This window comes from Cygnus atratus, chromosome 2 (assembly GCF_013377495.2).
Source record: "Cygnus atratus isolate AKBS03 ecotype Queensland, Australia chromosome 2, CAtr_DNAZoo_HiC_assembly, whole genome shotgun sequence".
Taxonomy (NCBI): Eukaryota; Metazoa; Chordata; class Aves; order Anseriformes; family Anatidae; genus Cygnus; species Cygnus atratus.
In genome coordinates this window covers 120,818,643-120,843,005 of record NC_066363.1, presented here as the reverse complement: position 1 = coordinate 120,843,005, position 24,363 = coordinate 120,818,643, and the positions used below count along the sequence as shown (strand labels likewise).

General features: G+C 39.6%; 1 protein-coding gene across 6 annotated transcripts in view; it reads right to left on the bottom strand.

Annotated features, from left to right (window-relative positions):
• The window catches only part of FAM110B (family with sequence similarity 110 member B), a 107,604-nt gene that overhangs the window by 55,960 nt on the left and 27,281 nt on the right, over positions 1 to 24,363 (bottom strand). For 2 of the 6 annotated variants that reach the window (XM_050709088.1, XM_035553262.2), the window contains one exon: positions 22,846 to 22,976. The exons of 1 other annotated variant lie outside the window; for it this stretch is intronic. The gene's annotated coding sequence lies outside the window, so the exon portion shown is untranslated. Of the gene's footprint in view, positions 1 to 4,091; positions 4,276 to 22,845; positions 23,116 to 24,363 lie in introns of those variants that run through there. 3 more of the 6 variants (XM_050709086.1, XM_050709087.1, XM_035553265.2) reach the window with 2 other exon arrangements.

Below are 24,363 nucleotides of genomic sequence, written 5' to 3'. Positions count from 1 at the left end.
AATGCACACATTACCGATGTAATAAACACAGTAGTTCTCAGACTGATTTATTTACTGTAGTTCACAATCTACAAGGCAGACCTTTGACCAGCAAGGTACTAAATGCAGGCTTTCAGTGCACAGTAGCCCTACAGAAGTCAACAGGACCACCTCTGTCCTTTACATTCACTCATGGGCAGATATTCAGATGACCTGAGGGCTTGTGTGTGCACTGGCACATGAAGTCCTAACTAAGCGTTCACGAGGCTTCGGTGGAAACGCCAAGGAAATTTTCGCCATTATGCGAAACAACTGAACTCATTTGGAAAACACTTTCAGCAAGCCAACACTCCTTAGAAGTATGGGGAACTTATTCAAGTAAACCTTACATGCATCTTATAAATATGCAAGTCCACAAAAGTAAGGAATGTTTTGATCTAAGAGACCATTGCGTACTAGAAAGATGCCAACAGCTCCTACAGTTATTCAGGATACAAAGTATTGGGTAAATAATAATGAAAAGAAGATACAAGCACTGCAACTTAGTATTCCTGAGCGGTATATTACAATAAATCTTCTTTCTGATCAGCACAACAAAATTCTGAAGTCTCCTGTTCCTCTATGGTTCATATATTCACTTGTTCAATAGTGGCCAAATGGTTTCTAAACTTCACCGTCAGGATGGAAATACGCAGTTGGTTTTTCTAAAGTGCCAGGTAGCTAAGCTGCCTCTCATAAGATACAGCAGATTTTTCAGGATTGATATTGCCATAGTATCATCCTAGTACAGAGTTAGGTGTATATAATTTTAAAACACATTGTTAAGATGTTCCACTATGTTACACATAAAACATATCCATAAACGTTACACTTACAACATCCACTGCAATAATGAGTTTCTACATGCCCACGCTGGCATTTTTCCCCCCCCCCTTTTTTTTTTTTTTATCAGCACCATACAGTATCAGGTACAGTCCAAGTACATGATACTAAAGGTTGTTCATAAACATTTATCTATTGTATTTTTACTTCAGTACAAAAATAATGTTTGCTGCTGCATAAAACGTTACCAATGGAACAAGACTTCCATGTGGTAACAGTGCAAGGCCGTATTTATTGATAATATGCAAATAGCTGTGTCACAGCTTTCTTAATCTGCCAGGGAAAATTGCTCATAAAAAGAATCATTCTGCGCTAGATGCAGACTTCATTTCTATAAGAAAAATATTCTCAAAGCTATATATTGCGAGAAATAAAAATGAAATGCAGGAAGAGTGACATTTTGCCCCTTGAGTCAACTTTCAGTCAACATTAAGTTTTGTGTTGCAATAAACTAAGGAGTTTATTTTATTAAGTCTTCCTTTTCGGATTACATCATCTAAGGAGCTCATCAATTTTTATAAACCGTGCTTCTTTAAAACTCTGTGGAATATTCCAAGTTTCTCAGCAGCATGGCTTGAATCCAGAAAACTATATATTTCATGAATAACAGCAGGGGGCTGTTACACACAGGTTAAAAACTTAATTTAAAGAGAGTTCAGGAGATGTGAATCCCAGTGAAGAAGATTGACAGTTCTTAGACGATCAGATCTATAATGACTTTTCTAACAACATTTTGCCAAAGGTACCAACAGGGGAACGAGCCTGAGAGTCTTGACCCCAGCCCTCTGATCCAGCTTATGGGGCTGTTGTGGTTACTCCTGTATGGTAAGCAAAGACAGACACACACAAAAGGCTCTAAAGGCATTCTTTTAATCCAATCCACATCCACAGGCCACCAAGCCACCTTATGACAGCTAACAAAGAGACCCAGAGTCCTTAAAGAGAAATTACATAAATTTCAGCTGCACATCCCCTGCTGGCCCAGCAGCTCCCCAGGCCCTCACAGATCGCTCCTGCACAGGCCCAGCCTCCTGCCTCCTTCCCATGAGCTGCTGGCTCTGAAAGAAAATACGAAGTGTTCTTTTTTTAAGCTGTAAACTGTAGTTGGGGGTCAGCCCTACCACATCCAACATGACATGGCAGCTCAGGTCCTCCAATACAATGCTTCCTGGTTGACAACTGCAAATCTGGTATTTCAAGAGACACCGATTTTCCGTTCTGCAGCACAATGAACGCTCACTAAACCTCTGTGGTTAGCTTAACAGGCCAGCTATAATAGTCTGAATTTCTGTATCTATTCTGTCAGTCACTTCTACCTCCTCAGACAATCTGGAGGGAAAAGGAGGTGCAGGGAACAGCACCTCGGGTCTGATGTTTGGAGCCTGCGGTGGTTTACGAGGGCAAAGGCGGTCAGCTAAAACCCCTGCTGAGCACAAGGCAGAGCTCTGCCAACCTCCTCACCGCCCGTGGTGACCGCACACAAGTGCCTGGATCACACACAGGACCTGTGACAGGATACGGCCATGAGTATGCATGCCAGCTAGGGAGGCTGGGAGAGGTTTCCTGAGGACACAGTAACAAGAGGCTTCGCAGCCCCAGCAAGTCTCTGTTGGAAGTGAGCAAGTTGTGAAAGGTAGGCAAGTTGGCCAATATTCGGCAGGCTTTCATAGAAAGCAAAAGCCTGTCCCTGGCACAAAAGATCCATCCGGGCTAAACTTCGAGTTTCCTGCTCCTCCGCATGGAAACAGAAGGGCTCTACAATGTTTTTAGAAATGAAAAGCAAGGTAGGCTTTTTCCAGCCCCGTTCTTGACAGAACGGTTTCAATCAACAGTTTCCAAAACCATATGGTCCAATGCAGATGCCCATCATGGAGGGGAGAAGAGAGGAAAACCTATGGATAGGATGAATTGATATGAAACCAAAACCAAATCTTAAAACTGAAAATTGCCTAGCTTGCACATTAATAAATTTTACACGTCATTTAGGCACTTCTAAGTGAGTTAACAGATGGATGTCTATTTTGGGAACAAAACTTTTTCTGTGCTATGAGAGCTTTTTTAAGTACTTAAACGTACAGTGGTTTCAATTCAGAAATATTTTAAAATAAAAAAAAATCTGATGTGCCTTATGACTGAACAGGTTTCACTCCGGATAATAGTTAACTTTTGACTTAAAAAATACCAAATATTGCTTGGAAACTGCTACAGCATTTACTTAAATGGGTTTTGCAAAATATAGTAAGCATATGGAATGAAAATGAGTTGAGTAAAAACGTTGTTGAATCAACATGCTGCATTTCTAAAGGCAACAGTGTGTGTATTTCCAAGCTGTAGCCTTGAGAGGTTGAACTGAACCAATTACTCTAATGAATATTTTACTTGGCTTGGTGCATTCATTAGACTTTTAGAAGAAATCAAGCTAAACCATCCCCTGGTTATGTATACATAACAAACAACAACAACAAAATCTTAAGATTCATGTATGTTGGTATTTTTTTTTGCATTTAGATTAAACGATGTAGGGTTAATTTTTTCTTTCACAAATTTTTCTAGATTTCAATTTTGATTTTCACAAATATTTATCTAGCATTATTTTCTCTTTCTTGTGGAAACTACCTTTTTGACTTCACAGTAGTTACTTGGTGTGTTCTCTCCCTTCTCAGCAAGTGCTTGAAGTTTGGGCAGTCTGCAGGCTGGTGGTAAATGCACCACGAACACCATCATCATTAATGGAGGGAAATAAAACACAAGCCTAGTGTTTGCCAAGTAAACCTTTCTCAGGAAGTCACAAATATCAGCCTACAGGTTTGGCACTCAGTGTAGAAAAAGATATGTTCATTTTAAGGAGCACAAGGATATTTTGTGAATTGATCCTAATTTGAATCTGGTAAGAAAGCAGTTACCAGTACATGTGTGCATGCACAATACACAGAAATGGTACTGATCACGTTTCAGAATTAGTAAACTAACATCCAACTTTAGGGCTGATTCTCTTTTCAAATATGCTAATTATATCCCTAAGCGTCCTAGACTGCTGCTTTAGGTACTTAATAACAGGTAGAACAGTCCCAATAACAAAACAGGGATTCTCTGCAGGACACCACTAAGACTGATTTAAAAACAACTTTTTTTTTTTTTTTAATAGCATTCATTTATTCCTGTCAAAGAAAAAAAAAGCGAACCCCCCCCCCCCCCACACACACACTCTGAAGACCATCACCATCCCTTACCTCCACAGATGTACACATTGGCAGTATCTTCACTGAAAACCCAGCTGACCAAAATGAAGACATCAATCTGCCACTACCACCTCTGAGAACCACGGGAGGAGCAGTCAAGCTGTCAGTAAGGTGTGTTTCATCCTGCCACTGATGGATGCTTCCAGTACACACAGCAGCATCTGAAGTGAAGCCTGTTGGAAGTTTACTACTCTGAGCACTTACACTTTGCCCACACAACCAGACATGGGAGAATGCAGATGTTAGTATTGTTCTGGTTGCACCCTAAGAACACAGAAATCCCAAATTCAAATGATAGATCATTTATAGGCTTCATGTCATCACCCTGAAATACATTTCCTGTCACACACACCACTCTGACACCTCCATGCCAATATCAAGCTTTCATTTCTCCCCAAGATCCTTCCACTTCTCCTTCATTGTAATGTTTTCTTCCACCTCTACACCATATTTCTGCAATCACACCAAACTACACAAACATCTTTCGTGTCCTTTTCTCTTTCCACTCCACTTATTTTTCTATACTTTTCCTCACAGCTGGGTCCATTAATTCCCCTTTCTCTGATCAGAGATGCAATATGAACTGTTAATTTTGAAGTACTACACGTTTGTGAGCACAATCAAGACTTTTAGAAGACTAACGTGTGCCTCTTAGCCACCACTTCATGACTTCTGTCCGGTCGGCTAGATGGCCATGAAGCTGGTGAACCACAGAAACGGACCACACTGCTCATCAATAATATGGCAAGCACAAAAATAGTCCTAAATAGTGGATCCATATAGCGTATGCTTGACTTCCATAAAAACAATGATCATGACCCCAGCGAGCCAAAAGCTGTAAAATATGTTACAGAAATAGCCTCTGCCTTCAACAGTCAAGTGAAAGTGATGCATTAGCAGAAAATAACAAAGAGGTTTAAAAAAAATAAATCGTGACTGATGTAAGATTCTGAAGTCGTAACATGAGGTATAATGGTAGCAAAAGTCAATTGCTCAAAAGGACATGGGAGGTTAAAACTACAATGAAACAGGCCACAAGAGGGCTTCATAAGTGGGGATATGTCTTTTGTACTCACAGTGGAAAACAGGGATCCCAAGAATATCATTTAAGCCATAAAGCTGACACACAAGTACAGACCTGTTCCTGGATTTTCCTCAGTGGAAGCACAGAAGGAGAAAATACAAGCATGCACTACAGTAAGTGCACTCCAGTACCTCCACAGTATTATTCTTTATCACAACTGCAGGCACTTTCTTCTCTATTTCTATTCAGTATCTTCTTCACTATGACTGGCTTACCACAATCTGTGACACAATCTGATGCTGAGCATATCTAATCAAGACATCTATAGATTGGCCCAGGAAAACTTTAAATGCAAGTCTTCCATCAGAGGACAGGTGTAATTTTTCAAAAATGCTGTGTTGCAAACAGCACAATAGCTGAAGAACAAGGCGCAGCATTCCTTCCTTCGAAGGAAAAATTGTCAGACTTGCTCACTTCTGTAATTAAGGATGTTATTTCCAATTCTGGGTAGAAAGTGCAACTTTGTGGCTTTCTTTGATCTTCTGTGACGACAATGAAGACCTATCAAGCTCTCTAGAGCCCATTGTTTTGTTTTTTTTTTTTTTATTCTTCAAAGACTGTTTTCCGCTCTCTTACATCTCCCTACACAAGAAGGTGGTTATGTTGAGCTGCAAGACACAACTAGAAAGCAAGTCAAGGTGCGACTGTCAGAACATGAAGCGGTTCTTCGCGGACACTAGAGCGTGCAGGCTCCCACTCGAAAACCGCCCCGCTGCCAGCAAGTTCGCTGGGAGCTGAGATGGAAAACCTTTAAGACTTCATGTCTCCGGTCCACACCCATAATCCAGAGTTTCAGAGCAACTCTCAGACCCCAGAACTGTACGCAAGAGCTGAAGATATTCAGCACAATGAATCCCAGACAAAAACTAGCTTCATATGCAATGGCATTGGTTATCATTTCAAGGCTAATGAGTCTGAAGACAGCCTACTAAACTTCAAGCCTTTTTAGTACAGTGTAAAATAAATTTCGATTTCAATCTTAGAAAGATTGTTAATTTAATGACTAGAAATTGTATCCATGTAAAACCAACAAGTGTGACTCTGTACAGAGCCCAGTCTCACAGTCTTCATACAAGAAACCAGACGCATTTTGCTGGCACAGATGAAGAAGCCTCTCCACGAAGAGAGGCTTAATTATTTAATGGAGCAAGGCAAAAAGCCCTTGTATGAATAACTCTTCAGGACTTATTCCATACAATGTTCCTGAACATGAATGCACTTATACCTTGGGCAGCTTATACGCCTAGCAGCTGGAAGTTAGTGGGGCAGATAAGATCTCAGACCCTGCTTCCACAACTGCTTGTGGCTTTTAGCCAGTGCTCTAATGTAAAACGTGCAAAGAATTCACATAACTATGGTTATGAAAAATTAGTATAAATGAAGACAGATGAATGCCCAACCCTAAAGCCTGGAGACTCGCACTCCTTGTTTGCTCCCCCTCCCTGACCACTGAACAGACGCTCCTTTTCCAGCACGGTTCTCCACCTAAAATGAGGGGACAGTGATGATCCTGTCACAACCAACACAGGGGTTGCCGGCAGGGAATGCTCCTAAAAAGATGGCAAATGCACATCAGGGGAACTCTGCAACATCCTGGGGACAAATCACTTATCGGTCTGCCTTCTCAAACTCTTCCCAGCCAGAACAGCAGGCATTTTCTTCACCTTCCCCTCCCAGGCCTGCAGGCAAAAAATGTTGCTCCATGTCCTTGAAGCACATGACATACGAACCTCATTCAAGTCACCAGCTGTAACACTACTGCCATCAGTACTATTCAGGTGGCCATCCACAGACTCATCCTCAGCTGGGGAGTCCCAAACCAAATGCTGCCTTTTCTCCCTTTATCCCAGCTGCAAATCCCCAGTGCTTCCAGGATAAGTTTCTAAAAGCACAGGCATCGTGATCTTCAGTCTTACATTCAAAAAACACAAACCAAACAGAAAACACCACCACAACAACAAAAAAAAACACCTTTGACACCCTGTTACTGTAGTTTATCACTGCTGACTACACATCGCTTCAGCGGGTATTTATTTTTTTTGGCATGAATTTATGTCAACATAAGATTAGGCACAATGCAGGCTGATGGTTCCAGGCCTTCATGCAGCATCTTTCCTAATATTGTACACTGTAAAGGATGGCAAATTTTTTTTTAGATCATTTGTTTCCTGCTTCCTCAAGCGGATGATGTCTCAGTGGTAAGTCTGAGAATCCCAAACATGCCAGAGGTGGAAAGGGAAGTCAATAATCCTGTAATAATATAACATAACTTTTTTTTTTTTGTCCCTGTAAAAATTAGGTAGAAAACCACTGGAAAATAAAACCAAAAGGCAAGTGGTCAAAATTAAATTAAATCAGAACTGGAGCTTTCAGTCACTCTCAAACATACACGTTCTGCATGCTCTGTAATAATGTAGTCTTTAGCCGAACAAGAAAGTCCCTCCATGCTCCCCAAATGTCCCCTTTAACCAGGATCTAAAAAAGAAATTGCTTCAAAGCTAATCGGCAAATAAAACAGACATTGATATTTTCAAAGCAAATTCCAGCTGGCTGTAGTCAAAACACAAGCAGCATAACCACAGTAAAAGGGCTGCTGGAGAAGGGAAACATGAGGAAATTTCTAGGTTGCGTAAGTGTTTAACATTTACTTCGCTGTACATAGTATTCATATTTATAAAAAATTTATGTATGACCAAAAAAACATTTCTGTACTCAGCTGCATGGCCACATGCAATCCTAGCAGATCCCACTCACTAACATAAATATCCTTCCTTGGAGGGACCAAAGGGAAGCAATGTAAATAACCCTACACACAGGACAGTTTTCATACTGAGCCGTCCAGCACACAAGTTATAGTGTACACATGCCTAACCTGCAAAATCTAATCATTTGTCTCATTTAAAGTATTCAAGTTTCTCTGAGTACTTACAACCACACCATTTATATAATTCTGTATCTGTTTCATTAAAAACAAATTGAAATAGCTCTGAAATATTGATGCTCAGAAGACTTTAGAAAGCTCATTTTCTCTTTAGGCACTTACAATATAATCATTTCTTGTGAAAAATTAGTACAGTACTTCAGGAAACAGTAGCTTCTACTATTGCTTTGTATCTCAGCAATAAAATGAGACAATCACATTAAATCTATGAACACTTTTTTTTTAATTCTACTTTATAAGTCAGTGTAAAAATTGACTAGATTCAGAAGTCTCTACTCATTCAGCATGTGGGATTTAAATTAACATTCAAAGATTGAGCATGCATAAAGGAGATGTCCAAAAATTATCTTTCACCTTTTGCAGTAATTACAATTTTTTTTTGGCCTCTGTATACATACTTCAACTTCAACAGAAGAGAGCAGCTGGAGTAAGATCAGAGACTCCAAGTCTTCCATTGTATACTAGAGTATCTCACATCAAGTAAATAAAAATACGAGAGGAAGAAGTATCAAACTGTGCTAACTGGGAATACATAAAATGGACTGGTGATTTAAAAAAAAAAGTTATCTGCAGAATATGCTGGCGGTGGAAGAGATGCATAGATACACTTGACAAGTTTGTTATGTCTAAAAAGCCCAGAACAACAAAAGCAAAAGGAAAATGAAAAAAGCACATGTCCAAAAGAAGAAGAGGGCAACTAAATCCACACCTAAGTAATATAAGGAGGCAGAGAATTCCAGAAAACAAAGCATGCCTTCCAGCTGACAGTACCTCTTCACTCACCTCATCAACTTGCAAAGCCTGCTGGAGGCAAATCTACAAAATTTGTGAGGAAAACCAAAAAAAAAAAGTTACTGTTGCATACATTACTTGCATCTTGCTACTACAACTCTCAGGGGAACGTACCCATAGCTACTTACGTACAAAATTATCTATACTAGATCCTTCCCAGCAACAAACCCAAGCAGCAGTTCGTATTTGCTAGCTGTACTTCTAGCAGTGTGGATGTAGCTTTTTTTTTTTCCTTCTCCTCTTTACACAGATAAACAGTTTTAATTCTCATAGTCTTCAAGGCAGCCAGATGGAAAAACAGTATTGATTTCTTGTCTGAACCCCTGCAAGCCAGCACTTGGATCTAATGAGCTAAAAAGGCAGACATCCCGACCCATGGTTAAGTACTGCCGTCTGTAGCACACAGCATTTCCTCAACGAACGAGGAAAGTAGTTAAGGCTGGGGTCTGGAAATCTCTGATCTATCTTTTACAAACTAAAAACATGTTCTTAAATTAATTGGTTCCCGTTTTCTCTGGGAGTTTCACTTGCATCACTTCATTGTGCGTTTCTTAGGGTTCAGACAGCCTGAATCAAACCCCCATGGGACCATCATCTTGGCAATGCCCAACCAGCAGAATGAAGGTACCACTGGAGCTGGCCCGTATCAGGGACGCCACAACCAGGACAGAGCCCACAGCAAGTAGCAGAAGGAAGGCACCTCTTTTTAAGAAAAGTATCACCTCCAACTTGAAAGTGTTGCCTGCTGGCAGGTGGGGTTATGTACCTTGCGTTTAAAGGTACTGTGAAAGAAGCTAGAGGACCTGTTCTCCACATCCCCTGACCATCAGCAGAAAGAGCCTTTGAAGAGCCTGAAGGGGCTGTACTCATGAGAACACTTGGGAACGCTTCCCAGGTTGTTTGGGGTTTTTGATTTTCTAAACATTGACGAAACTCACTGTAGCTTCCAACTGAGAAAATTAAGATAGAAACAAGGATAAGAAGCTAGAACAAAGCTAAATATAGGTATAGTTACCTGATGCTTTAGATAACTAGTGAGTCATTCGAGTACTTGCACTAGAATTAAAGCATTTGAAAATTAAAGGGTGCTGGTGCTCAATCTATAGAAGAATGGAAAGCTATATTACATGCATATCCAGGCTTCACCTTACAGGCCTTAGTGCTTCTCAAGATTACCCGTATTTTATGCTACAAGACAAATCCATTTTGTTCTTTACACAAAGTTCTTTAACACAAGGAGTACCATTAATTTGAAGTGACTCAAAATATTAAGCTAACGAGATATGAAGTAATCATCATCCAGGACTCTATATAAACACTTTCTTCTGCTTCCCTTAACACTGAAATTTAAAACCTTGCCTGTGACTAAAGTAGGTGAGTAAGAGCACTAACTTGGCAAAGATCATAAGCAATCATTCAAGAAAAATGTGATCTAATACTTGTAATTTGAAATTATCTTGCAATCTGACTTACAAAATAAAGAAAACAAAAATATCACTCAGATGAGTCAACATTTTCATTACAGGCTGCCTATCATAGTGAAAACTCAAGTGAACGAGCATTGCAAAAGACCGTGTTCTTATAGAAATGGGTTATCAAGATGTAACTTGAAACAGTCACAAATTAAGCATGGGGTATATAGGTTTATCCATTCCTTTGAACCTACCTGGTCTTATTAGTAGAACACCAAGGAGAAAGACAATGTAAATACTAGAAAGCTCGACAGAGGACAAAACCCCTGCAGGAATAATCCACAGGTAACAGAAAACTTCATCTAGAATTGATGTGAATATATCAAGCTTGGATATGAGAATAATTAAGTTTTAATGCCAAGCAATTCTGGGCAGAGATAACTTAAATCACACTGAAGTGACTGAATAGTTTTTGGCTGAGGTCACTTATCTAAGGCTTGCTCTCTGCTTAAACGGTTCACCACAGAGTGCTTCTTATCACATACTGTTCGTGTGACACATGAGAAAATACTTTCACTCCTCTGGAGGCTTACAGCACCTAATCTAATATAAGTTACAAATTGTGGTTGCGGCAGGCAGCAGCACTAAGACAGAGTGAGTCATTTTTTATTTTTTTTATTTTTAAGCACTATTAAACAGATCTATGCATAAACACGTCTCTTCCTTGAAAACACCTTATAGATCAGAAAATTATTTTGAAGATGTTGGCACGTACAAACCAGGGAAGGCTGATTTAGGTGGCAGATTATGCATTTATCTAGCATAAGCATTTATGCTTATTAAGTCCATTAAGAACCCTGTTATTAAGGAGTTTATTAACTGCTAGGATAACAAGCTCTTCTAATGCAACGGCAGGAGGACTCGGGGACAATGATGAAAAATGAAGTCAACTACCAATGAGTTCGACGAAAAAAATGATTTTCTATTCTTTGCATGCTACAGAATTCATACAAATCAGACAGCCTGGTACTAGGTTCTTGGGAAAAAAATAAGCAGGGTTTATTTTCATTCAACACACCGTCTAAGAAACTCCAAAAAAAATTAAACAATTAAAAATATACTGAGATGAAGCAAACTATTTCAACAGGCCTGAGTGGAAACATTTTGTCTTATCACACAGCAGGTAATTCTGGATGACTTACCATGATAAGCACCATGACATCAGCAACCCTATGGAAGAATAAGGCCTATCTCGACAAGCTACGTTCGGTGGAATAATGCTACTTCTGGCAAGTTGGGCAACAGCGCCAGAACTGGCAACCACGGTTGTAAAATTGCAGGAAGTCCGCTTAAGACTCCCTATTTAACATGTATGGAGAGCTTTCCTCCTCCATGAGGAGCTCCTTCCAGAGCAGAGAACGAGGAACCCCAGCTTTCTGAGCAGCTCAATGCCCCATATTGATACAGGTCAGCACTAACCAGGGCTAAGTGAAAAATCCACGGCAGGCATTTAATGCTTGAGATTAGCAGACAATTGATTAACGTGACCTACTGGCCCCATTTTTGTTTGTTTGTGGTTTTCTGGTTTTTACATCAAGTCCATTATGCGACTAAGTCTGGTAGATGCAATAGTAGGGTTATGCCCTCTAATGCCTTAAATTCGTGAACTTTCCCACTCTGGCATAGCCCCCAAAAGATTATGGTTTTAAAAAAAATATTTGATTCACCACAGAAATTAAATTCCTTTACAATGGAGATAACATTCACTGTGTTCAAATAAAGAGAGGGAGAGGAACTTAATTAGTCCTCCTTTTAAAATTCTCACAAACTCCAGAATTTTGTTTATTGCTCTTTCAGGGAAGTAATAAAATCATATACCTAGTATTTTAATATTGTGTTTCTGCAATCATCGTAACTGACAAATTTCATCATCTCCGAAAATGTATCCACTAAGGAAACAACATGAACTTCTGGTTAGCTTGTTCATTTACTAGGGGAGTGCCATGGGTGGAAGATTTGTGCATCTCTTATGACAATAAATACTACAATAGTCAAGTTGAAGAAAAAAGCTTCAGAAAAATAGAGCTTATAACTCATCCTGAGTCATTTCTGCATATCAACAGTGACTAGTAGCCGGGTGCTTATCAAACTACTGAATTTTTAAGAAGAGTTCAGTTTAGGAAAAACAATCATACAGAAGAGGCAATCCACACCCCTTTCCCTCCGAAGTAATTTCCTCTAGAAAAAACTAACTGCAGAAATTCAGGTCTTTACAAGAAGACGCACAAGCCACAGAACGGCTTTACATGGGATGTGCTCCAGCAGCAAGAATTCTGAGCCACCCTAGGGGGTGAGGCAAAGCTCCAGACAGGGACCCCCACACGAGTGCTCCAAGATTTTCCCACCCATCACTGTTTTCTTCACCACCCTGGTTTGGAGAAAACTAATGAAGTGTAGGATATGACTTTTGGGGGGGGGGGGGGGGGGAGGGGGGGGGAGGGCTGCTTTTTCCTCCTTTGCATTGCCTTAATTAGGTCAGAGCTCCAACACAACCAGGCGGAAAAGGCAAAGACCACAAGGTGATCCTCCTAGCACCGTGGGGCACCTTAAGATTTGAAGGCCATGTACAATGCAGGAGAAACCCAGCTGGGAAGTAGAGTTTGTTTTTTCTTTCTGCATTTGATGACCTTCACATGACAACTCCGAGAAAATAAGAAGTACTGAACCCAGGAACTGCAGCAAGGGCCTAACTAAAGCCCATAAATATCTCAAAGAAGTGGATTGATGTTGACAAAAGCTTATGCAATCCAAATAGCAGACAGACTTTGACTGTGCAGAGCTCCTTGGATATGACTTCACAGCAAAGAGGCTTTCTTGTAGTTCTAGGACTCTGATTATGTAACAGATATATAGAGATATGTTTGTCTTCATACTATTCACTGACCTTTCTCCATATACAGTGAGCTTTACACTCTTCTTTTTCCATCATCAACCTCAGGCCACATTATAGTTGACCCAAAGCACAATAATATGGCTGGGTCTGAAATCCTTCAAGGGTAAATAGGCAGACACCAAAAAAAAAAAGCTGAAGGAAATCATTCTAGCAGGGAAAGAAAGAATCATCTTATTAGATCTTGTCCCTTCCTTCTCTCTGCTTCTTGCAACCTTCCCCGTCTTTGTATGCTGGCCCACCTGTTGCCAAAAAGGACAGCCCATTTTGGCTCATTCTTTACCTGTCAGAAGTGCCCTGCTGGGCTCTCTCATAAGCCTTCTGCAGCCCTATATCCCTCCTCTTTTCTGGTGTTTCGGAACACTAACAATGCTGCAAAGACAGCAATTTGGTGAACTCTGTCAACTGCTTTACCTCCACACACTGTCCAAGCCTGGCTCACTCTCTAGCGCCATCTCTCCACCAACCTCGCTGCAATGCTCTGTCCTGAGCACACTGTGGTGTCCCTCCTTCCTTGCTGTGGCACCACGTACCTGTGCTGCCATCTGCTCATTCCCCTCTTGCCCAAAGCCTGTTTTTCCTCCTCTAAGGCTTTCCCCACACTCTGAGGCACCAACTGACCTGCGTGCCTCAGTCTACCCCTGATTAGTGTGCCTTTACCAAGCAGCCTCCAAACACGGCTCAGCAAACTCAGCCTCACTGTCAACCACTTTCTGCCATCACTTCCCCTCTTCCAGGGCAAGATGTTTTTCTTCTACTACTCCTGTCAACATCGCCTCCCTCAATGCACAACTGCTTTGCTCCTGAGGGCCACCATATAGGTATTTTTGATAATTCTTTGTTAGGTTTGAAAATGCATGCCCCTTATCCCCACCTCAAGTATAACGTTTTCGAAGAATTTTGACAGCAAAAATAACTAAGGGTACATGAAAAACTGGAAAGATAAACTGCAACATATACTTGCAAAACATATATTGGGCTTTACTAGTCCAGAACCCTTCCTTAGCACCAATTTTTCTAGATAATGTCAGTGCAGTATGTTTATCTCTAGACTCATAAAACATTTCACATGATGCGACAGGAAATTATCAGTTCAGATGAAGACAATCACTACAGAAGTGGGAGAAGAGCTGAAGCAACTTATAAATGTGACCAAAATAGTTACTACAGAGAAAAGGCAAGAAATTAGTTTGAAAAGGAAAAGCTCCTACTTCAACAAAATTATGCTGGTCCCAGCCTTTTTTCCGTTTTTCCTAAGATGCCTTGCTATAAGTTAGGAGTGTGCACAGACGAGCCTCTCTGACGACACAAAGCTGCAAGGAATCATCAAGACAGAGAAGGACTGAAGTACCTACTGCACTAGAAGAAACAAGTAATCTCATGAGTTAGAGTAGCAGAAATGGAAGGAATTGCAGTAGCATAAAGTGCAAGGTCAGGCACTTTCACAACAGTCATCAAAAACTCTGCTAAAAACCAGCATTCATCTGCTGGAAATATGAAAGGAATAAAGATCATGTGCACGTCAGTCTCAAATGAGTGTAAGCTGCTGTTATGATGCAGTCTGTGATGGAGGTCTTGGGCAAAGGTTATCCCAGGAAGACAACAGCATAATATGTGCTCAAATTTCAGTAAGCTGGAGATAGGCAATCTTTTTCTCACAGAAACAGAGTTAAAAGAACAGCAAGACATTTAACCCAGAAACAGTCGAAAAACAGAAAACCACCATAATTTTAAAGACGCTTCACCAACTACTCCAATACAATCGGTAGAAATACTTCAGCAGACAATCAAGAGGAGAGCTTGCACCTTTCAGAGGTGCACACCAAGTGAAAACCATGTTGCCAAGAAAACATGATTTATTCACCAACATTTCTCCTTTCAATCAGCAGGGATACAACTGTTTGAAACGCAGACTGGAGGAAACAGCCATCCATTTTGAGGAAAAAGATTTTTACTGCTCACAGAAAACAGAGCCTGATCACATATGTAACACATAATATAACACGTTACCTGCAGTATAACCAGTAAAATGAGTAAAGCACCAGTGAACTGATGCCTCAATATTCTTTCTCATAGGAGCACAGTCATATTTTTGTATCATATAACATAGCTGCAAGACAGTGCAAGAAAAGCTCAAGCCAGCAGAGGGAGGCAGCTGCTCTCCAGGACACACATCCTTCACATTCCCCGATGCACAGTAGGAAGCCAACGAGTTTGTTTTTGTGGAAGTGAACTCACCCCTCAGCCATTGTGTAAATGTGGCTTTAAATCAAGCTGTAATTAGATTTTGCTGTATTTAACAAAACCCCTCTTGTTGCTCCTCTTTTCCAACTCTAGACAGGAAATAAATGCATTCGTGAAAGAAAAAAGGGAAAAAAAAAGTTTATGCCTCTTCCCTGAGCATGTTCTGGCACGCATGCAAAAGTAAGTACAAAACATAAAACAATAAACTCAACAGGACACTCGGTCTTCACATTACACAGGAACACAAAGACCTCTTGCATCGTCCACTCTTAAACTTTAGCTTCTTTTTTTATCAATATTCTCCTTCACCACATTAACCTTGTTAAAAGATACTAACAAGTCAAACACTTGGAGTCAAGCTTTTCTTCATAAATTTAATTAACTTGGCAGAAAACACAAATGGAAATCTTCTGCTAAAAACTCAGGCAAAATAAGACTGCCACGTACTCATTTTAGGATAGATCTTTTCTTTCCCTCTTATTTTAACTATTTTGATCGCAGCACTCCTGCTTTTAACCAAACAGCTTTATTTCCATCACAATCGTTGTACAGGCCAATACCCTAAAATTTACCTATGTTAAATGAAATCCATGTTACTGCAATACACGTTGCACAAGCTGGTTTTATTTTGTTGATTGGAGTTCTTTATGGTCTAAACTGTGTATTTCCACTGCAGTTTACATTGCCATAGGAGTAAGTGCATAGCGAATGAAGTTGAGTTTACTCAGAATAATGAACAGTTTCTATAGTTTTTTTGTTTTGTTTGACTCCAAAGCTCTCAAACTAGTTTATGGTGGCGGTTGCAGCAGTGGATACAATGGCAGACTGGTGCAAGCAAGTCAAGAGGACATGCCCAAGGCCACGCAGCAAGCTAGCTGCTAATCAAGGAACAAAAAGTTTCTGCTCTTAATCTAGACCCAAGAAAGCTTCTTCCCCCTGAGTCAAAATGTACTGATAACTATCTGGTCTTTGAAAAGTTTTAGATTCCTTAGAAGAAAGGAAAAAAGACCAAATGCTAATTACTTACTTACATGTATACAAACGTTGCTTAGGATTATTTACAGAAGTTACTCATTTTTAGGGCAGCTGGAAAAGCATGCCTCTTCAAAACAAACTGATTACAAGAACATGTGCTCTAATGCCCTAATTCTGTACAAATCTTCTATTATGCTGCAAGTTTTAAGAAAGCTAAGGCAGGTTTAGAGAACTCAAACAATAACTTCATTCTGAAATCAGAAATTCTCTTCATTCATCTAATTTTGAAAAACACCAGGGCTAGGGAGTTTGTCGAGTGTCAGAATAATTTTCCTTTCTAAACAAAATGAGGCTTGGAGAAAGCAGCTAAGATGGTTAAGGTTATGGAGATAATATGACAAGAGCCTAAAAATAGTATGAACAAGGTAAAAAGCTATATTCAATTATTAAAGATACATACTTGTATGCATTAAGATTTGCATGGATATATTTTAGAACAAGCTACAACTTTAATGTGGAAATCTTTATCACAGAAGTTGGTAAGACCAAAATTTTAGCAAGATTCCAAGAGCTAGATATTCATAAAGCAATTATATTATTGAACATGAATTATTAAACTGATTGGTTTGAAGTTTAATCTCCAAACAAAAAAAGATCAAGGTAAATATTGGGAGCAGATTATCCTCCTACACCTGCAGGAGATCTCTTATATTTGTTTTTGAAATACCTAATGCTAGCTCTTCCTGAAGGCAGGAACATGAAGTTTGGTTCAGTCTCAATCCAAACAGACAATTCAGAAATTCATATTATATGCACAGAAATTCATCTTCTGAAACCGTAAATGAGCTGAGGAAAAGATCACAAGAATTTAGGATTCTAATCTCTACTGTATCTCTACTTTCATAAAACATGTTAAAGTGAAACATCCCACATTAAAGAAACGTAAGTTTACCATTGCCAAACAGACTAGGTGGACGTGTATTTTCACCTTCTTTGACCCACAAAAAGCAAGAGCATTTTTTTTCCCCTGGAAGTCTGTAAATTGGCACAGAAGGGCAATAATCCACAACTGCATGAAACACTATTAATATTAATGTCTTCCAAGCCAACATTTCAGAAAAAAAAAATCTGGGGAGAAATGCAATAAGGCACATGGCCAATGGTATGGGGCCATAACAAGGAAAGGGAAGTTTCTATACTAGCTCCTAAAGTGGAAGCATACAATAGGATTAGCCTTATCTTATTTAAGTTTCTTAAAAACAGGTCTGCATCCTCCAGACAGTTTTCTGCTTGCAGGAGGACTCAGATTCTGAGTAGGAGTCACTCTTACAATGAAGCAGCAATAGCTATGCTTGGCAGAGCTGGAAGCACGAGGACAACATCAACAGCAAGAACAGTGATTCACGTTTGACTTCAGAGAAAAAAAAACACAAAATTTCAGGCTAGATAAAAATTCTTCTTTTTCCATACTCAAAGCAGCTTAAAGACTACCATTTTTATAGGTCGTGCCCTGTACTTTTGCCTGCTTTTCGATTTATATGTAGGATGGTAAGATTATAAAGTGGCTTCCACTATGGCATTTCAATTCAGATTATTCTCCACATAATAATTACTGCCTTTCTTCTCATCACTTACATACTGTTTTGCTAGTCTGAGAATGTTTTGTATTTATTCATTTCTGAAAAGGTTTTTTAATCCCTTCAAAGTACCAGAGTCCTAAGCGGAGCTAATCTCATGCTCCATGAACTTTAGTGCAAACGCTATAAGCATTTCTTTTTTTTTTTTCCTTAACAACTTCATTTTATAAGGGAATACAGCGTTACTACTGTAACCAAGCAAAGCAAATATGCTGCAGTAAACGTAAACTTTATTCAAAGCGTAGCTTTAAAAGTGTTATGGCATATTTCAGCCTGGACTGCCAGTGTTAGTACAGGGGAAAAGGCAAAACGAGAACTAAATGACAGACCTTTCATGTCAACAAGAATTTTAGAACAGTTAAAGCAGAAACCTATGGACTAAACATACTGCCAAAATGTGTCAACCTGCTTGTTGAAGCCAACTGCATTTCAGTTGCAAATGGATAGTTTAAGTAGAATTGGTTGAAAATACTGGGAAAAAAGAAAAGGAGGGTTTGGAAGGGCGGGGGGAATTATGCCTCTTTCTTCTTCTCAAGATTCACGTGTTGCTGCTTATAACACTCTATTTTTAAAGAGTATTGGTGGGCAATACCCCTGGTAATTTGATATTTTGTAACACAAGACAAAATTTGCAGAAGAGCAGCCAGGGAGAAATTTATGACTGAACAAACACTGAAGATCCAGCTTTGTCACAGCGATTAAGTAAGGCTAATACTGAGGCATTTTGTCGGTCTTCAGGAAGCATTTCAGAAAATAATTTAAGCTGTTCAAAATTTCTTGGTAATATCTGATATCTAGAAGTCTCTTTATTATGTCTAAGCAAGCAGATACTGGATATAAGCTGTCCTTATGTTTATACAAAACATAACAATCACACTGTCTCTGTATGCTCCTCCATACTACTTTCAAAAAAAACTTTCATAGCAAAAGATACGTTCAATATGTCTTAAAAATTCAGTATTTATACCAGAACTGCTCTGTTTTTCAAAAATTTACAAGAATGTTTAAAATTGTACTGAAATTCAGGCCTGTAGATCTGATGTTTTCACTGTTTCCTCTAGATAAGCATAATCCAAATTATAAATTTTAAGGATTTATGTACTTCTACTAAGTCTCGTGTGGTAGCCTTTTCAGAGAGAAAAACAACTATCAGCAACTGTGCTGTCCATCTTAATTGTGTTCATTATCACATTCTCCATCCTCTCAAGAAAAAAAATAAATAAATTCCAAAAAACTCAGCCCAAGACTCTTGCACAATTTCAAACCGCATCTTCCTCTTCACTACCATGCACCCTGAGCCAGCCCAGAAAGAAGGACCTCAAGCCTACCTGTCATCTTTAGCTGCTCTAGGGAAGGCCTACATAAATCACCTGGTTCAATTCCTCTACAGCATCTCCTCATGCTATTTACTCACCATGAGATTGATAAGTCTATGGGAGAGAAAAATGATTAGAGAATTGAAACCTGCGTTAAAGTTACTAGAGAAATGGAATTAGCAACAAGCAAACAACCAAAAAGTACTTCTGGAAAGTAATTATCTAGTCATGATTTTCCTTCTGGTAGTTATCATGACCACAGGGACCACCACCAGCAAGAGCCTTCCATAGATAATACATACACCACTAGGGGAAAAAAGCACCGTCAGGGATCCAGTCCTAAAGGCTATCTTAGAAAAGAATTTCTGCCAGAAGTAAAATGCTTAAACAAGACAAACCCCACTGGGGAAGAAAATAAGGGAAAACATCAACTGCCTCTTATAGGACAGAGTTTATTTAAAGTCCAAGCAGAATCAGTGAGGGCAGAGGGGAACAGAAAAGGAAATAAAGGCATAAAAGTTGTTTACTATGAAAATCTGCACTGCTTGTTTCACTTTTTCAGGGAAAAAAAAAAAATCTATTGTAAGAACATTTTTGGACTGAGCCAAAACAACAGTGTTGCATTTTGCCTCCTCTGGCAGGAAAAAAAAAAAGCATTTAATGATCAGAGCTTCTTCTGTACTAAGTGGAAAATTATGCTACCCCTTAACACTTCATTTGAATGAAGGTCTGCTTTTTGGTTTTGCCTTTTTTGCGTGGAAAAAGGCCCCACAGACAGGCACACATCGCATATACACAGAGCTGTACTTTAATTCAGGAAATGCAAAAAATAACTGAACAATTTGAAAAAAAAATCATAAGCAGACTGAATTTGCTATTTTGAAATTCCAATCTAGCGTTAATGGCAGTAAATCAGAGAAAAAGCTATGAATAAAATCCAACACCATAATATCTCAGAGATACAGCGATGCCTGAATAAATCAAAATCATCAGTTTTGGTTTGCGGTACAGAAGTTTACATTCGAATGCAGCTGGATTGCAGTCAACTAGCCAGCTCCCATAACAGCACCTTCAAGCTGTATTGATTTCTACAGAAGGAAAGGCACCATAAATCTGCTGGAACAGCATTGCGTCATCCTCTTGGTTGGCTTTAAGAAGTAAATTAAATGTTTTCCATTAGTATGGTAAAGAAGCTATACAATTTTGTTTTTATTTCGGATACGGTCTCAAGTTACGGAACACTTGAGCTAGCTCTGTGGCAAGGACTACATGTTTCACGTTTGTAAAGCCAGCAATTCATGCTTATGTGAAACCAGATGTGTATACTGCACGGTTCCCAGGGCCATGGATTATTTTAAAATATGTTGTTGTCGATTAAAAAGGAGAATCCGCTTCTCAGTAAATCATGGAGCATGCCGAAAGAAAAACAACATGTTCTTGCAGAGAAGAGAGGAGAGGGGGAGAACAAAGGGGTGGGAGCAGAGGAAAACTTAGAGGAAAAAACAGCAGTGCTGTAGTGTAACAAAGAATAACACACTTCTGAGAAGCAATAAGCATAACATTACTTGAGGTAACAAGAACTCCTTGATCAATTATTCATATAATTTACACCAACAGCTGCATCAATGAAAAAAAAAAAAAAGAGGGTAAACAGAAAATCTTCCCAGCTAGAAAGTGCCCTTGATTTTAACTAGAACATTTGGCTATCTCCTATCATGTGTTTCTGGTTAGCAACACACCCCTCCAACAAAGGGAAACAAGAGAGACAGAAAGACAGAACAAACTGATTCGCTGGAGGTAGTAACAGCCTTCAAGGCTGCGTTTCAGTCTGTAGGCTGTGCATCACCGAGAGCTTAGGGCACTTTACACTTCTGTGCATGAATCATCACCACCACCACCCCGCTTAAGTACATTCATGCACCCCATACCATTATGCAAATACCTTCCGTGAATCCTTACGCTCTCAAATGTGTAAAACTGCACTTTTTACATAATATTCAGAAGAAACTTTTTTTTTTTTTTTTTTAAGTTCATGGTTATCTCAGCTTCTCTATTGTTTCATGTAGTCCTACAGTAAATGTAACAAAAGGGAACATTAAGGAGAGAAATTTTCTTTTTTTTTTCCCCCCCTCCCATTTGAAATCACTGTATAGTTACCGTTTTTTCTGCTCTGTCAAGGTTTCAATACAATATCCTCAGTTGTTCAAGATGACCTTGCTGGTAGACTGAAGAAGCTCAGTGAAATTGAACTTAAAGCCGTGAGAAGCAGAGAGAAAGGGAATGGCTTAAGAAAGGGCTCAGCTGGCCTCACCAAGCTTGGTGGTCTTACTGCCAAGGCATGTACAACATATCTCATGAAGGAAAGTTATGGGGTGAAATGCTGACTGTACTAATGGGAAAACTCACACTGAGTTTGGTTTTATTCCATTAATGTTAGGATGATGAACTTTGGTCTAGTTCAGAGCCCTAATTCAGAGAAAGATCAATAAAGGATTAACAAGAAAAATCTGCAATTCTTCTCAAATGAATCAAGGAATTTATGGAACTTTCCAACTAAGAAGTTAACACCATGCATAACCTATCTTAAAACTGCAGAAGCTGGAAGACCTTTAGAAGGACCTACGTTTAATTTTGAGGAATTCTGTGGAAAATGTTCCTACTACCTTTTTTTTTTTTTGGCCAATCTTCTACATAGAGTTCAATTAATCTCATCAGTATAAAGAAAAGACTATGCATGTATCACCACCACATTCAAGATCCTGACTATTTAATAAAACCATAACTTAGTAAAATGCCCAAAAGTGCCTGTATCTGTACTGCTGTCTGTAGGTTCAACCAAGTTCTTGGTGTCACATTTTGTCTTCACCCATAAGCATTTTGCCCTTTACAAGTGAGACTGAGTTCTAGATGACCAAATGAAGAAATAATTATAGTGCTGGTAAACAGAAATTCATCAGATGCAAACCTCATTCTTCTGCTGTTGCTGGAGACATCTGAAAGTGCTTCCATATTTTGTGGCCACTCAAAGTTAAGTTCCAAATGCAGCAATTAAGAAGGGATACATTTCTAAAAACTGAGCACACTGTAGAGCTCTGGAAGTCTGTTCCTTTGTCAACATCAAACCACAGATACATCTTTCTACTAATATCGTAAGGAATTATTTCTGTTTCTAACCTACAATGCACTATGTTGTTGTTTCTATTGTTTCTATTGTTTCTATTCTACCCCCCCACCTTTTGCTATGACAACATATGTACCAAGCAGCAATCCACATAAGAAGGAAAATGCTCAGAGATGCATTGGTGTGCTTATTTAATAAGGAGGGGGAGGAAATATCCTCTTCTTGAAAATCACATCAACCACTTCAGATTGCTTGAAAAATGAACCTCTTTACCTTGATGTAAAAATCCTGAGCTCCTGCTAAATCTGCCTGGTCTGCTTGGAGGTCTTCACCTTTAGCAGAGGTCTCCCAGGGGAGGCAGGTCTCTTCACCCTGGAGCTCCCGGCGGCTCCTTGCAGCAGTGCCTGGCGACACAGCAACAGGGAAGGAAGGCTTTTAGCTTCATCATCATCATCATGTCATCAAAGCCAGTTTTAGGGCAGCCAACACGCCTCCCCTTAGGTTCAATCCACTGGCTTAAACAACAGAAGCATAAACTCTGGAAATTAGAAGTATATACTTTGGTTTTTATTTTTCCTTCTTTTTTTTTGGGGGGGATGGGGCGGTTCAGGGTAGGGAGAAGGCTGCAAAGCGGTGGCTAGTGATACCAGATGGGCATCCAGCCAGCTGCAAATGTTCTCTCTCATTTTTAAGTCCCAACAGCAGAATCTCCAAGCTCTGCAATTGTAACAGACAACCTACGGGCAGGTATAAATTCTCAGCTTCTCATGCCATGATTTTCCTACACTGGAACTGCTCAGAGACATGCTTCAGGAATGGTTCAGAGCAATGAGCACAAGTGGTGAGACATCTTCTCGGGGGATTTGCTGAGTGCTGTGCAGCTGCAGGCAAGAAATCCAGCCTGTCCACCATCTTACCTCCTTGCCTATGACTTTCACCCAGCTGAGGGAGCAGCCCTTGTTAAATACATACTCCAACACACTTTACTTCACTCAGAAAAAAAAGAAAAAAAAAATCAAAGTCCTCCACCTCCATCATCACACGGGAAGAATAACAGACTGCCTTCCTCAAATGAATGTTTATTAAAAGCTGTTTCTTATATGCAAAACAGCCATACAAAATTTACAAGGTACAGGATATGACCTAAATCTCTGTTTAGGTTTATGTTCTTTTTCCTCAACATGCCACTTGAGGTAAGACCAGCTCTAACTGTAACACACTTAAAAAAGAAGCACTGAAACACCTGAGTTTTCTGGAGTTTGGCTTTATTTCACAGTTATGTGCTCAAGCACCTTTACTGGCACAGCAGATGGCACAGCAGCTTCTTTTAATCAAGTATCTCAGAGCTTCTCCAAATGACGTTAATTTTCCAAACACTGGTATTCACAGCAACAGGCCTGCAATCAGGCTGCAGTTACGATGAAGCAAAGAATTCCTTTCCTAAAAATGTCAGAAATCTTTGTAGAAACTATTTAAGCACAAATCCAAAGAAACAGTCGTCTCACACAGTCAACACACAAAAGAAGCAGCAATATTTGCCAGTCAATTACTTCATGTTTCCCAACCCCAGTATTTAGGAAATCTGCTTGAGTTTGGGTCTTGATATTCATACACCTAAGAAGAGGGGTTCATTTGCTTGCAAGCATCTCTGTGTTGGGCAGGTGGATGGGACCTAGCACAATTTGCCTTGAAGATTTGCTGCTATCGAAACAGCAGTACAACAGAACTGAGCAAAAACAAAAGGGAATTCAGGGACAGATGGGTACCTTCTGGAAGTGCTTATAAATTAGA